Source organism: Pristis pectinata, chromosome 31 (genome assembly GCF_009764475.1).
Source record: "Pristis pectinata isolate sPriPec2 chromosome 31, sPriPec2.1.pri, whole genome shotgun sequence".
Taxonomy (NCBI): Eukaryota; Metazoa; Chordata; class Chondrichthyes; order Rhinopristiformes; family Pristidae; genus Pristis; species Pristis pectinata.
This window is the reverse complement of record NC_067435.1, coordinates 2,180,606-2,196,711: the sequence shown is the minus strand read 5'-3', so window position 1 is coordinate 2,196,711 and position 16,106 is coordinate 2,180,606. Positions and strand designations below refer to the sequence as shown.

The 16,106-nt window shown below is 43.8% G+C and overlaps 1 protein-coding gene across 5 annotated transcripts in view; it reads left to right on the top strand.

Annotated features, from left to right (window-relative positions):
• LOC127584899 (forkhead box protein D2-like) overlaps positions 1 to 16,106 on the top strand; it is a 145,574-nt gene that overhangs the window by 110,884 nt on the left and 18,584 nt on the right. The window contains exon 1 of one of the 5 annotated variants that reach the window (XM_052041875.1): positions 2,144 to 2,222. The exons of the other annotated variants lie outside the window; for them this stretch is intronic. The gene's annotated coding sequence lies outside the window, so the exon portion shown is untranslated. Of the gene's footprint in view, positions 1 to 2,143; positions 2,223 to 16,106 lie in introns of those variants that run through there. 5 annotated transcript variants of the gene reach the window in all.

Here is a 16,106-nt window from a genome sequence, read left to right as displayed (position 1 = left end):
AGTTTGTTTTTTGCTCCAGATTCCAGCATCTGCAGTTTCTTGTGTCTCCATATTACACCCACCTGACAGAGCAGCCAGCTACTCGGTTTAAACTTATCATTCCCAAAGACAGTTGTCAGCTGGAAAGTCAGCGAGGATTTTTGGCACGGTGGAACAGCGGGCAGTGCTGCTGCCTCACAGCTCCAACAACCTAGGTACATTCCTGACCTCCAGCACTGTCTATGCGGAGTTTACACATTCTCCCTGTGACCACCTGGGTTTCCCTAGGGTGCTCTGGTTTCCTCCCACATCCCAAAGATGAATGGGTCAGTAGATTAATTGGCTACTGTAAATTGCCCCTGCTGTGTAGGTGAGTGAACATAGAACACTACAGCTCAGTACAGGCCCTTCGGCCCACAATATTGTGACGACATTTTATCCTGCTCTGAGATCTATCTAACCCTTCCCTCCCACATAGCCTTCCATTTCTCTATCATTCATGTGTCTATCTAAGAGTCTCTTAAATGTCCCTAATGTATCTGTCCCTACAACCTCTGCCGGCAGTGTGTTCCACACACCCACCACTTTCTGTGTAGAATACTTAACCCTGACATCCCCTTTATACCTTCCTCCAATCACCTTAAAATTATGTCCCCTCATGTTAGCCATTATCGCACTGGGAAAAAGTCTCTGACTGTCCACTCGATCTACGTATGCCTCTTATCATCTTGTACACCTCTATCAAGTCACCTCTCATCCTCCTTTTCTCCAAAGAGAAAAGCCTTAGCTCGCTCAACCTATCCTCATAAGACATGCTCTCCAATCCAGGCAACATCCTGGTAAACCTCCTCTGCACCCTCTCTAAAGCTTCCACATCCTTTCTATAATGAGGCAACCAGAACTGAACACAATACTCCAAGTGTGGTCTGACCAGAGTTCTATAGAGCTGCAACATCACCTCGCAGTTCTTGAACTCAATACCCCAACTAATGAGGCCAACACTCCATACACCGTCTTAACAACCCTAACAGTGGCAGAATCTGAGGGGAGTTGATGGGAACGTGTGGAGAATGGGATTACTGTGAATGGGTCCTTGGTAGTTAGCAAAGGCTCAGTGGAACAAAGACATGTGTCATGCTGAATCACTCCATAGCTCTTTTACATCTGTACCCAGGTCTCTACAGTGGGTGCCTTTGCTGCTTTCAGATCCAGGCACAAGGTTGCTACCAACTAAGTTCCACTTCATGATTGGAGGAAATATTGACAGGCATTGAAGGAAAAGCAGATTGAAAGCTTGTCTGGAACATGAACAAAGGCATGGAGCTGTTCCAATAGCATGTTCCAATACATATTACTTATTGATAACAGTTTGTAAGTCATTTAGGAAAATTGGGGCTGGACATGTGACACAACAGTCTATCGTAGTGCAAATGCACTCGGGAAACAGAGTTTATTTAAAGAACAAAAGAGACAGTAACTCCCACAACTTCTCAACAAAAGCAGAGAAGTGCAGTGAGTGGAGGATAAATTACGTGCATAAAATCAATCTCATCCATTTGCAGAAACTGTCACCAACATGATTGATGGAGGAATAACCCAATCATACCTGCGTTTATACTGTAAACCAGAACAGTAGTAATGTCAATGGAGCTAATTTCCACCCTCTGTAGGCAAGGTTCAGTTTCCCACCATAAAACCCATCTATTAGAGTCATACAGCACAGAAACAGGCCCTTCGGCCCAACTGGTCCATGCCAACCAAGATGCCCATCCAAGCTGGTCCCACTTGCCCGCGTTCGGCACACTTCTAAACCTTTCTTATCCATGCATTCTTCAACCCATTGATTTAAAGCATGCCTAGAAGTGGCTGCAAAGAAACAATTTGTGAGAAAGTGGTTTATTCCTGTCACTATCTTTGCAAGAACAAGATTTTGCAGGCCTCCTATGTGTGGGAAGAGAGGAAAGTCAAATCCATGGGTTTTCTGAGATGAGGTTAAGGTTCCGTTGCTGGTCATCATTTACAACTTCATTCGTTGTCTCGTGATGGTTTTGCATAATCTGTATTTCCACTGGAGTGCCATAGGTGGCACTACTGTACTCCACATGTGGATGCAAGAGGGGGTGGAGAGTACACCAGTGTCATTCCATGAAGTCAGAAGAAATATTTAGTACCCTTTGGTTTCCTCAGTGGGCAGTAGGATTGTCAGAGAAGGAATGAACAGGGTGAAGCTCTGAAACGATCAGGTATGTTATTATTTTCCTTCAGGTGACTTACTGTTGTCCTTGCTATGGAGTAACTTTTTAACACTGCATTCAATTCTTGTTAATCTGAAGAGGCTTACTTTACTCAGATGAACGATATCCCATGGCTTGAATTTGCTATTGCAATACAGCAGCCAGGCAGTGTTTCCACATAACATCAATTTAAGTGAATTGATTTCAAATTAAGGAATTTTAAATTGAAGAGAAATAGACCATGCATATCTGTGTGAAAATCAACAAAGAAATGCAGATACCAAAATCAGAAATAAAACCAGAAAATGCTGGTAACACTCGATGGTCAGGCACCATCTGTGGAAAGAGAAACAGTTAGCATTTCAGTTTGGGTGAAGAGTGTTGGATCTGAAATGTAAACTCTGATTCTCTTTCCATAGATGCTGCCTGACCGTTCTTTTCTGTTTATAGTACATGTCTGTGTATTCAGTTTCAAAATCTGTGAAGGGTGCTCATGATAATTGTTATGGTCATGAAATTATGGTTATCCAATCCTTAAGAAAAATTATTGTGTTTGTTGTTTCATGCTTGGGTTTTCTTGAATTTCTGGGTATAAATAGCTCACCAATTTTATCTGGTTATCAGTTGGTATGTAAGGAAAGACCAGGATTCAGTTTCCAGTGTCTGTGTATTCAGAGAGATTGATGATTTTTTTTAAAGTGTTCTCAATCATTTGCCGAGTGTTGCCGGCAATGCCAGCATTTATTGTCCATCCCTAATTGCCCCTGAACTGAGGAGGGAGTCACCAGGCAGATTTCATTCCTCAAGGGGTATTAATAAACCAGTTGTCATCTTATGAATTGTGTCCTTTCATGGTTACCATCACTAATGTAGTGGTAGATTTATTTAATGACTTGAATTTAAACTCCCCAAGCTGTCATGGTGGGGATTCAGGCTCATGATCCCATATCAATGATTTGGGTCTCTGGATCCCAGTGTTGTAACATAACTACTGTCCTGCAGTGCTCCACAAATAAACTCAACTTTGCTGGGTCAGGAAAGGGAAGTTACTCCCAGTTCCATCTCTCAGCATGTCCCAGGGTCACCTGCTAAAAGTTTACTTATGTGGAAGCTGGTTAAGGAATCGAATCAAATCGATCTATGTGGGGCATCCCTCTTATCCCAGCTACTGGCACTTGAATGAAAAAACACTGGAGACACAAGAGACTGTAGATGCTGGAATCTGGAGCAACAAACAAAATGCTGGAGGAACTCAGCTGGTCTGGCAGCACCTGTAGAGGGAGATGGATAGTCGACACTTTGAATTGAGACCCTTCATCTGGACTGGAAAACCCTTGCATACTATGAGGCTTTCCCCCTAGAATCAGAACATATGGGCCTGGTGAGACAGGTACCAAGGATCTGGGCAGGGACACCATTTATTGCCCATCCTTAATTGCCTTTGGACTGATGTGCATTTAAGAGCCACCCACATTGGTGGGTCTGGAGTCACATTTGGTCCAGACCATGTAAGAACAGCAGACTCGATGGGCCGAATGACCTACTTCTGCTCCTTTGTCTTGTGATCTCCTTCCCTGAAGGACATTAGCAAACCAGATGGATTTTAACTAAATTACTAGTAACTACTTGTTTAATTTCCAGATCAAGAGAGGAATTTGAATTTAGGCCTCTGGATTGTTAGTCCAGGTTTCCAGATTACTAGTCTGTTAATATAACCATCAAGGTGCCCAACATAGGTTATCATGTATAGATCTGGCTTTCCTTATGAAGAAAAGATATACTCGCGTTAGGGGGAATGCAGTAAAGATTCACCAGATTGGGAGTTGTCTGTGGAGGAGAGGTGAAGCAGCCTGCACCTGTACTCTCAAGAATTTAGAAGATGAATAATAATCTCACACAAAGTTCCTCCGGGGCCTTGGCAGGGTAGGTGGAGGAATGATGTTTGCTGCAGCCAGGGTGTCTAGATCCAAGAGCCACAGAAAAAAGGGTCAGTCATTCCTGGCAGAGATGAGAAGAAACCTCTTCATCCACAGGATGGTGAGTTGTTCAAGTTCTGTGCCTTCAGTTGCTGAATGTTTTCAGGTCAGGTCAGAGCCAATGGATTAAGGGAAACAAGGGTTGAGGGGTCAGTGCAGGAAAGTGGTGTTGAGGTGGTCGATCAGCGTGATATTCATAGAGTTGTACAGCACAGAAAAGGGCCCTTCAGCCCATCACATCCGTGCTGATCCTTTTGCCCATCTACACTCATCCCATTCTTCTTATTGAATGGAGAAGAAGTTACGAGGGATAACCTTGCTTCTATTTCCTATGTTCTTGTATTTCTTCCCCTCACTCTCCCCATAGTCAACAAATCTATCTCCTCCAAAACCTCATGCCCACCAGTAAAACGGGGCTCAGCACTGTATTGCATTTGCTCCAGTGTACCCAGCATCCGTATAGCTATCCATGTCAGTACTCACTGTCACACCTTGCAGATGAGAAACGATTCCTCGCCTGCAGAAGCATTGAACAAATAAATCACTGTTTGCAGGTCCTTTCTGGTCAAGAGTGACTGTCATTCATTTCCAATATAACAATTGCAGGTAGACAGGGTGGTGAAGAAGGCTTTTGGCACACTGGCCTTCATCACTCAGGGCACTGAGTATAGAAGTTGGGATGTTCTATTGCAGTTGTACAAGACGTTGGTGAGGCCACATTTGGAATATTGTGTTCAGTTTTGGTCACCCTGCTGTAGGAAAGACGCCATTAAGCTGGAAAGAGTGCAGAGGAGATTTACGAGGATGTTGCCAGGACTCGAGGGACTGAGTTACAGAGAAAGGTTGAGCAGGTTGGGACATTTTTCATTGGAGCATAGCAGAATGAGGTGTATAAAATCGTGAGGGGAATAGATAGGGTGAATGTGCACAGTCTTTTCCCCAAGGTTGGGGAATCAAGAACTAGAGGGCATAGATTTAAGGTGAGAGGGGAGAGATTTAATAGGAACCTGAGGGGAAACTTTTTCACCCAGAGGGTGGTCCGTATATGGAATGAGCTGCCAGAGGAAGTGGGTGAGGCAGATACATTAACAACATTTAAAATGTACTTGGATGGGTACATGGATCAGAAAGGTTTAGAGGGATATGGGCCAAATGCAAGCCCATATGGGACTGGCTTAGATGGGAATTTTGGTCGGCATGGACCAGTTGGGGCAAAGGGCCTGTTTCTGTGCTGTGTGACTCTATGACTCTAAACACTACAGATCAGACAGAGAAAAAAATGGCTTGCACTTCTATAGCATCTTTCCTAATCTCAAGATGGTCCAGATTGCTTTAGCACCAGTGAAGATACTTCTGTGCTGTAGTCACTGTTATAATGTTAGAAATCAATTGATTGTGGAGAGTTTTTTTGAGAGATTTTGATGTGATAAGGTGTATCAGTGCAAGAACCTAGGGAATTCAAAGTAAGTGTGGGTTAGTTCACTTACAGTCCTTTGATCATATTATTTACTATTCCCATATCCAGCTGATGTCACAGAACGTTCCTCAGTGAGAACCTTGCCAATTTCCCTGTTTAACCTTGGAGTTCTGAACCAAATGGACAATTTCTACATATCCTTTCCTGTCTGACTAAAGTCGATTTCTCAGTATAGACTAGGATGTGTGAGCTTCACATCCTAACCAGAGGAAGTCATAAAACTCGGTAAGTCTGGCAATGTCTGCAGAGATTAATGTTTCAGATGTTTCATCAATAGGGCTGACGAAAGATCATGCAGCTGAAACCTTGACTCTGTTTCTCTCACCTCAGATGCTGCCTGACCTGCTGAGTATTTTCTGTTTTTGAATGTCCAATGTCCAGTTTTTTGTTTCTGTATCAGATAAGGTCACTTGATTTCTGGGTGAAACAAATGAAAGGTTTCAATTTTTAAAGAAATACTTTCAGGAAATGGGGAAATCTCATTGCCTAAGTTCTGGCCAGGTTGGCAAGAGATGGAGGGAAATTGGGAGGGAGGTAGCTAACTTCAAGTGAAGTTGTTTCTAGTACCTGAACATAGTTAACACCTAAAGTAGGGTTTTGTAGATTTAGCCACATTGAGTCATACAGCACAGAAAAAGGCTCTTTGGCCAATTGGTCCATGCCGACCAAGATGCCCATAAATAAGTTTACGCACTACATTCTTCAGATTAAAATAACAGCCTGCTTGAAATTTGGCATCACACCAGTTTCTCTAGTATATTGGCATTAGGGTGTACTTGGACAACATCTCCTAAACCTGTGACCTCCACCATCTAAAGGGTCAAGGCAGTAGGTACACCACCATTTGCAGCTTTTCCTCCATCCATCCTGACTTGGAAATACATCTCCTTTCCTTCTTCATCACTGGGTCTAAAAATCTTGGAACATTCTCTCCAACAGCACTGTGAGAGCATCTTCACCAGAAGCACAGCAGAGGTCCAGGGCAGCTCACCCCCACCTTCTATAGGGCACTCAGGGATCAGCAAAGTCTACTGGGCTTGTCAGGGATACCACCAAGCAAAAATGAATTAAAAACTCTGGTACATCTTCTAACAGTTATATGCTATAAGTGCGCTGGGGAATTGCTCCTGGGGTAAATACTTGGGCAGAGAATGAGATCAAACCAGTTGAGCTGAATAGCCTGATTCTGCTCTAAATTATATGTTAAATAAAAAAACTGATCTTTACCCTAAAGAATGATGACAAACTAACATCTGTGCAGCTCTCTCTCTTTTTCAACCACTAAGACCTTTTTTTTCTCTTGCAAAGAGATAAGTTTATTTTTAGTTTATTGGTAAAGAGAAATATGTGTAAGATCATGGGGTCTAAACAGTGCAAACAGGAGAGTGGGTGAATAGTTAAACTTAATGTTGGTGCCTTGGGTGCTCCTGGCATTAATTGGTCATACTCTATGGATTGTGATGGAGTTTTTAAAAAAATTCTCTGCCCCATAAAAGAAATGATCAATTGTGCTGTATTTCCATCAGCTGCCTCTTATAGCAGCTGTTTACAATGTGCCCTGGGCGTACAGTCACACACACATTCCCTCTTCCCCATTTCTGGTGTTTGCAATCTAAATAACTCTCCTTTCTCACCAAGTGATTCATCATTTGGGCATCTTACTGATTTGGGATTACAATGCAGTTCTTTTGCTGAATTGTGCGTGAAATTAATTTGAGAAGTCTAACCGGCCTCTTGGAGCCTCTTTTGAGGATGGAATTGAGGACACCAAAACAGCCCAGGAATTGTTCCTTATTTTAAAAGGAAATGCTGATCCTTCAACAGGCTGCTTTTGAAAGAGGATGGATGGTGATAATCTGGATTATAACCTCCCGCCATATGGTCACATAAAGACCAGCATTGTCTAGCACCTTTCCTGTAGCAAGGTACCCTGAGTCAATTTCCATCTTATTAGGATACAGAGGATCTGAGATCAAAAGCCTGGCTGTGAGGTGTGCCTGAAGAAAGGAGAAGATGGGTGGAAGGGTTGGTGGAAATGACAGACCTACGTAGCAGAAGGCACTCCCCAATGATAGGTTGAAGAAAGTAGATAACAAGAGATTAGAGTTGGAGGAACACAGATGGTTGCCATGCAAACAAGGTTACGTGGGTGAGATTGAGGAAGGGTTGGATGGACAGCCACAGGATGAAAACTTTGAATGAATCACACCTCACTATTGTACACACCTCATCCCAAATGCTGTGACTGAAATTTTAAGACTTGTCCCCTTTTGTTCCAGACCCTCAAAAGTGAAAGTCAGTCTAGGAGCTTCTAGAGTAGCTGGGGCACCTGAAATGCAGTTTCCTGTGTGGCAAGGTTGCCAGTTCCAAGGCAGGATGGCCCCATGACGCCATCTCCACCCCAGGTAAAGCCTCATTTTAGGCAGACCTGTGGGACTGAAGATAAATTCCTTCCATTCCAGTTCCCTGGGCTCTTAGTTGGTTGATGCCACAGTTGGGACAGAAGGTCCTTGAAAGGGTGGCTGGCTGGGGACAATTCAAGGTGGTGCACTCCTTCTGCTGTTTTCGTTAGGCTTCCACATGCTGATGACAAAGAGACTCAATGTTCTCAATTCTAACCCCAATGTTCTTTCTCCATTTCGAGTGAACTTGGGCCAGGGTTCACTTCAAGTCAATGAGGTTGTTCCACTTCTTCAATAAGGGTTTGAGAACATCCACAAAGCATTTCCTCCACCCTTCTGCAATTGACATGGGTTGTCCAATAGAGCCTGCAAAGGTGAATTAGAGTCTCATTGCTCGGGATGTGGCCCTGGGAGACAACATTGACTTCAGTTTACTCATCCTGCCAGTGGATTTGGAGATTTTTGCAAAGAGAACATTTCTTGAGTGCTTTGAGGTTCCTATTGTAGGTTGTAGGTTGTCCATGTCTCTGAAGCATGCAGCCCAGTAGAGATCACTGAAAACAGAACGAGTTACTGCACCCAATGTTCTCAGCTGCCTCTCTTCCAAGTATTAACCAGCCTAAGTGAGCTTAGCCTCAGAGATCAGATGTTAATTGGTAATTGGTTTATTATTGCAACATGTACCAAGATACAGTGATAGACTTTGTTTTGCATGCCATCCATACAGACGATTTTCAAACACATACATAATATACATCATGTACTATACTGCTGCTGCAAAAAGCAAATTTTCATGGCATTTTTATCCTGGGCGTGTATGCCCATGATAATAAACTTGAACTTTCAATGTGGTACAAAGGGAGAAGCAATACCAGAATGCAGAATAAAGCATTACAGTTACAGAGGAAGTGCAGTGCAGGTAGACAATAAGGTGCAAGGCCATGTCGCATCCAGCTATTTTCAAATCCACAGGTTCTTTCAGGAGTCCAAGAATGAGTTGAAAACAATTTGGTGCTTCACAAATTTTTATTGGAAAAGTTTAAAACAAAGAAACAGTCACAGAGCACCTGGCACTAGCTTTGATGAGCCGAGACAAAGGGAACTAAAGATGGTCTCGGGCCAGGGGGCAGGAAAGCAAGAGAGAGGTTAACAAAAAGCGACACCTTTTATACCTGAGATAAGAGATACTCCTTAGCTAACAATAGTCCAATCAGGAAACCTATTAGATACTTGTGGCCAAACCAACCAATGAAACAACCACATATTCACCTGATGGACGAACCAATAAGCTAGTAAGTGGCCATTCCTTGTGCAGCCACTTGAGGTGTATTAAACACTGTACGTGTTAAAAAAACTAATTAAAACAATTGAATCCAACAGCCATGACATGGTAGGTTGTGAAGTCAAGAGTTCATCTTTATCGTACAAGAGGTCCATTCAAGAGTCTGATAACAGCAGGATAGAAGCTAACCTTGAGCCTGGTGGTACGTGTTCTCAAGCTTTCGTATCTTCTGCCCACTGGAAGGGGGGAGAAGAGAGAATGGGATCAAGCCTTTCTTGACAACCACTAATATGCTCTATACAAGTGGATGTAGTTTCTCTGAATCTTCCCTACCAAATTCTTCCAAAACATCCCAATTAGAGTATTGCTTAACCTTCTATATCCTAAGGAATACAAAATTCATCAGTGCCACACTTCGTGACAGACATAAGAACAAAGAGAGAGAGTGATCAGTAAAAAAAACAAGGGAACGAGGGAAGCAGAGCTGGGAATGGCCCAAGATAAAGCACAAGGAGGATGTAGGTAAAAGGGAGGTAAAAGTAGAGGAGCAGCACCTCATATTCCACCTGAGCCGTGGACAACCCAGTGGCATGAACGTTGAATTCTCCAATTTCAGGTAACTCCCTCCCTTTTTCTCTCCTCCAGATCCACCCAGGCCCTCTCGCACACCGTCTCCTTTCCAAATCCCCTTCCTCCCCCAACACCCTGTTGCCCAGTTCCTCTCCCCTCCCCCACCAGTTTCTATCTGCCCATCACCCACACACTCAACCCCGCGAGTCCCCTCCTCTGCCCCAACCGTTCCCATCCGCCCACCATCCATCCCTCAGCTGGTTCTCCTCATCACCTTCCTTTCTTATCAGGTTCCAGCATCTGTCGCTATCTCCACCCCTCCCTCCCCCACCTGACTCCACCTGCCAATCGCTCCACCTCACCTGGATCCACGTATCACTTGCCAGCTCACTTTATACTGGCTATCACCCCTTTACACCCTCAGTCCTGATGTAGGGTCTTGCCCCAAAATGTTGTCTGGCCCTTTGCCTCCACAGATGCTGCTTGACCTGCTGAATTCTTTCAGCAGTTGTTTCTCTTGCTTGGAATAGGGAAACACATTTTGTTTCTACTCATTTCAAGCTCAGGGAAGAATTTGTAATTGGATCCCTTCTATGCAAATGGCTCTAGGTAGGAGGTCAACTTGTGTCTGTGAAGTGATGATTAGTGCAGGGGCGGAGAATTGGGGGAGGATAGGTGGTAGAGTGAGGAAACCCATTCATCAGGAGCATTATTGCAAGGTGAGCATTATTATACATTAATGCAACAGTGGTTTCTGGAAGGTGAAACACTGACTGAAAAACTGCAAAGAAGAAAACATTCAAAGCAACACGGAATCACAGCAATTCCAGGAGATTTTCTCATATTTCCTTAAGACCTAGAAAGAGGCCATTCAGCCCATCGTCTATGCCAGCTGCCAGAGCAGACCCATCAATCCCATTCCCCTGTAACCTCTTCTCTCCCACATTCCCATCAACACTGCCCTACACTAGGGGTAACTTACAGTCACTAATTAACCTACCAATCTGCTGGTTTTTGGGATATGGGAAGAAACCAAAGCACCCGGGGGAAGCCCGTTCAGTCACAGGGAGAACATGAAAGCTTCACACAGACAGCACCTGAGGTTAGCACTGAACCTGGGTTGCTGGACCTGGTTTTCTATTATGTCCATTGCATTACTGCTGTTCCTTCGATTATCTAGTTACAGGTTATGCATTCAACTCTATTTTACAACTAGTTATATCATAGTCACTGTTTATTTTCTAATTACCTTTGCTTTTAATAGAAACATTAATACTCAAAAGTTAATACTCAAAATTGACAGTCATCAAATTTAATAAATCTCTTTTTATAAATGATACTATAAATCCTTGCCGGAACATGATAGTTCCATGCAGTTTTTATGATTTCTATGCACACTAGATGCCACCCACAGCCACACTGAATTAATTGTGGATTTTGTTTCTGTACATCAGGTGCTTTGAAGGCCTTGCTCAGGTTCGGTCCAAATACAGAAATTGAGGCTGATAAATTTTATTAGGCAAGGATATTAAAGATGATGGCCCTACAGCTGACTTGTGCTGTGTAGATGGTGGAAAGGCACTAGGGTATCAGAAGTCACCCACTACGGACACAGGAGACTGCAGATACTGGAATTTGGAGCAACAGGCAGTTTGCTGGGGGAACTCAGTGGGTCGAGCAGCGTCTATGGGAGGAAAGGAATTGTTAGTGTTTTGGGTTGAAACCAGTTCTGATGCAGGGTTTCAACCCGAAATGTCAACAATTTCTTTTCCCCCCCACAGACGCTGCTCGACCCATGGAGTTCCTCCAGCGGATTGTTTGTTGCTCCAAGTTCCAGTATCTGCAGTCTCCTGCATCTGCAGTGGGTGACTCCTGATACCCCAGTGCCTTTCCACCATCTACACAGCACATGTCAGGAGTGCAATGGAATATCCTCCACTTGACTGCATGAGTGCAGCTTCAACGAAGGTCAACACCATCCAAGACAAAGCATCCATCCGCCACCGTAAACTTTCACTGCTCCGCCTCTGATGCCCTGAGACTGCAGTGTATAAAAATGTACTGCAGTTGCTTGTCTGAAACTTGGCAATAAATTCTGGCCTTGCCAGCAAACCCCATATCATAAAACTAAACAAATAGATAAGACAGCTCTGCCCTCTGTGGCAGAAGTTTGTCTGAGGGAGATTGTTGTTCTTTTGTTCCCACACTTCCTGTGGTTTCAATACCCAGGCCAATGACCAGACCTCAAAGTACTGAGGGTGTGCCACACTGCTATCTTTTACATCAGGCTGTAAATTAAGGTCTCTTGAGTGAACACAACAATTCTTTTCTCAGCAAAGAAAATCCCCACTGTTGTCAGACTTCTGAACCAATCACCTCTTTCACATCCCCCTCCCGCATTCTCAAACCCTGAATTCTACCTCTTCTGTTATTGTCACTTTAGCATTTCTTTTTGCACTACCTCAGTTTGCACGACGATACTTTGCACCATTCCATTGTTTTGCGCTCATCGCTGGATTTATTGCTGTATTTATTATTATCACGTATACTGCTTACTCTGTGAGCTTCACACGAGCAAGGAATTTCATTGCACTCTGGTGTATCTGACAATAAACTATTCTGAACCTGAATCAAAGTACCGCAAAAGCTGGAAATCCGAAATAAAGACAGAAATGCTGGAAATCCTCAGCAGGTCGGGCAGCATCTATGGCAGGTTTACCCGTCTGGAATATTAACTCAGTTTTTTCTCAGACACCACCTGTTCTGCTGGGAATTTCCAGCGGTCAGGCTTTGTCTTCAGTCCTCTGCAACAACTCTGATCTGCATTTTTATAGCTCCCCTTGTTTGTTTCCCCTCTCTCGATCTGCCCTCATTATTTTGTCACGGCAGCTTCAAAACAGGTGTCACCATAGCAACCCCAGCCTTGACCAATCACCGATATCTTCTCTTTGTTCTATCTGTCCCTCTCCTCCACCTCTCTGCAACTTGAACTAAATAAAGGGTCATTGACCTGAAATGTTAACTCTATTATGGAAAAAATATGTAAAGAAGCTTGAAAGTTTAGCACACTGGCCTTCATCAGGCATCGCATTGAGTACAGGAGTTGGGACATTACGTTGCAGTTGTGTAAGTTGTTGGTGAGGCCACAGTTGGAGTACTGTGTACAGCTTTGGTCGCCCTGTTATAGGAAAGACATGGTTAAACTGGAAAGAGTGCAGAGAAGATTTATGATGAAGTTGGCAGGACTAGAGGGCCTGAGTTCTAGGGAGAGGTTGGCCAGGCTACATCTCTGTTCCTTGGAACGTAGGAGAATGAGGTACAATCTAATAGAGGTGTTTAAAATTATGAGAGGCACAAGTAAGGGGGATGGTAACAGTCTTTTCCCCAGGGTAGGAGAGTCCAAAACTAAGGGGCATGTGTTTAGGGTGAGAGGGGAAAGATTTAAAAGGGACCTGAGGGGCAACTTTTTCACGCAGGGTAGAACGAGCTGCCGGAGGAAGTGGGTGAGGCAAGTACAACCGTATCATTTAAGAAGCACTTGGATAGGCACATGGAGGGGCGGGGCTTAGAGGGATATGGGCTGACCATAGGAAATCGGGACAAGCCAGGTGGGCACCGTGGTCAGCATGGACCGGTTGGGCTGAAGGGCCTGCATTTGTGCTGTATGTCTTTATGACTCCATGAAAGATATTTGACATATTTGAGAAAGGTCTCTGTCATATTGTCATCTTGCTGCGTTCACCCATCCTGTGGTCTGTGCTTATTCTCCCTCTGGAAAAAAAGATTAATTCTGCTTCAGATGCTGCCCGACCTATGAGGTGTCTCCAGCATTTTCCGTCTTTATTTCTTTGTTATTGAAGAGCAGGAGAATTCTCCTGGATGTTTGAGCTGTGAATAACACACTGTGGAATCTTGCTGTGTTCAAACTGGCTGCTGCATTTTCCACAATGCAAATTTTTGATAGGGCAAGAGACTAACAAAAGGCTTAAGGAAATAGAACTGGTGATTTGAAGATGAGATACAATTTTAAAAACAGAGGTTTTTGATTAACTGTGGATTTTAAAATTAGTCACCAGCTCTAAAGTGAAGCTGGGTTGCAGATTAATCAAGTGATATTATCTGCTTTTGACAGGTTCAGACTACAAAACTCTGCACTGTTGGAGAAACACACCATACATATTTAATCTATGAATACCCTGCTGTCTGAGTAGATTTCCCCCACTGCACCCCATCCCAACCTTAGCCCACACACATTAAGCACTCTCCCAGAGGAGGAAGAATAAACATGGATCACAGGAAGTGTAGAAGCAAGACAACAGAGACCTCCCTTAAACATGTCAAATATCTTTCCAGCTTTGCATATTTTTTCCATTTTTGTTTCAAGAAAAGAGAATGGATTCATCATCTAGCAACTGTTTTCTTTCTCTCCAAGCATTGCTCACCCTTAATGAATTAACAAAGATGTCTACTTCTACATAAAAATTACTTTAAGCTACAAAGATAAATAAATAGTACAAAAGCAGAATAACAGGGTAGTGTTTATGGATTCATGGACCGTTCAGAAATCTGATGGCGGAGGGGAAGAAGCTGTTCCTAAAATGTTGAATGTGGGTGTTCAGGCTCCTGTACCTCCTCCCCGATGGTAGTAATGAGGGCATGTCCCAGATGGTGAAGGTCCTCAGTGATGGATGCCACCTTCTTGAGACACCGCCTCTTGAAGATGTCCTCGATGGTGGGGAAGGTTGTGCCCGTGATGGAGTTGGCTGAGTCTACAACCCTCTGCAGCCTCTTTCAGTCCTGTGTGTTGGAGTCTCCATACCAGGCAGTGATGCCGCCAGTCAGAATGCTCTCCACCGTACATCTGTAGAAATTTGCAAGGGTCTTTGGTGACATACCGAATTACCTCAAACTCCTAATGAAGTAGAGCTGCTGGACAAAGGAACACTTGTATTTAAATAGCACCTCAAAGCAATTGTCCATCAGAAAGAGGATGGACAAGTTCCTGAAAGGGCAGATAGTTTTTTTTCTTCTTATGAAGAGTAGGTTAGAGACCCAGAAGCAAAATACTGCAGATTTTGAAAATCTAACATAGGAACAGTAAGTACGAAAAGAACTTAGCAGGTCAGGCAGCACTCATGAAAAGTTAGCATTTTAGGTCAGAAAGCAAACTGCTGGAGGAACTCAGTGGGCAGCTGAGTTCTTCCACTTGTATTTTTGTTCAAGTTTCCTGCACTTGCAGTCTCTTGTGTCCCCATGTTAACTTTTTAGGTTTCACTTTTTAGGGTCCTTGGGATTAGTAAGACAGGGTGCTGCATGTTCTGATGACTTTCTCGTTCATTGTCAGTAATGGGAGAGGAATCTCTCATTTCCTTTTGACACTGAAGGAGGCTGTTTGATCCATCGAGTCTATGCTAGTTCTCAGAGCAATCCCATCAGTCCAACTCCCACACCTATTCTCCCTCACGTGCCATCAACTGATTCTCTTGCCACTCACCAAGAATAGGGCTAATTTACAGTAATCACTTAAATTGTCAACCCACACGTCCTTGGGTTGTGGCAGGAAATCTTTGCACTCACAGGGAGAACCTGCTGTGCCAGTGTGCCACCCCGACCCCCATGGACTTCCCTAAGCAAGTCTCAGTCATGTTTGCTGTTGGGAGACCTGAGCAATTGGACAAATTCTGTAGTGCAAGTGGCGCCTGGGTTTGGAATACGATGCGAAATGAGGGAGTGGGGAGAATCAAGCTGGAGACTATAGGATAAAATCAAGAGAGCTGGGAGTCTCAGACTACTGAAGATCAGCATGGAATTTTTTAGCTTTTACTATGACATTTAACATCAGGTAGTAAGTCTGTCTGTGCTTCTTGCTGCCTCAGTAATGCAGCCAGCATAATCAAAGACCCCACCCACCCCAGACATTCTCTCTTCTCCCCTCTCCCATCGGGCAGAAGATACAAAAGCCTGAATGCACATACCACCAGGCTCAAGGACAACTTCTATCCCACTATTGTAAGACTATCAAACGGTCCCCTAACACGATAAGATGGACTCTTGACCTCACAATCTACCTTGTCATGACCTTACACCTTATTGTCTGCCTGCACTGCACTTTCTCTGTAACTGTAACACTATATTCTGCATCCTGTTATTGTTTTCCCTTGTACTACCTTGATGAAATGATCTGTA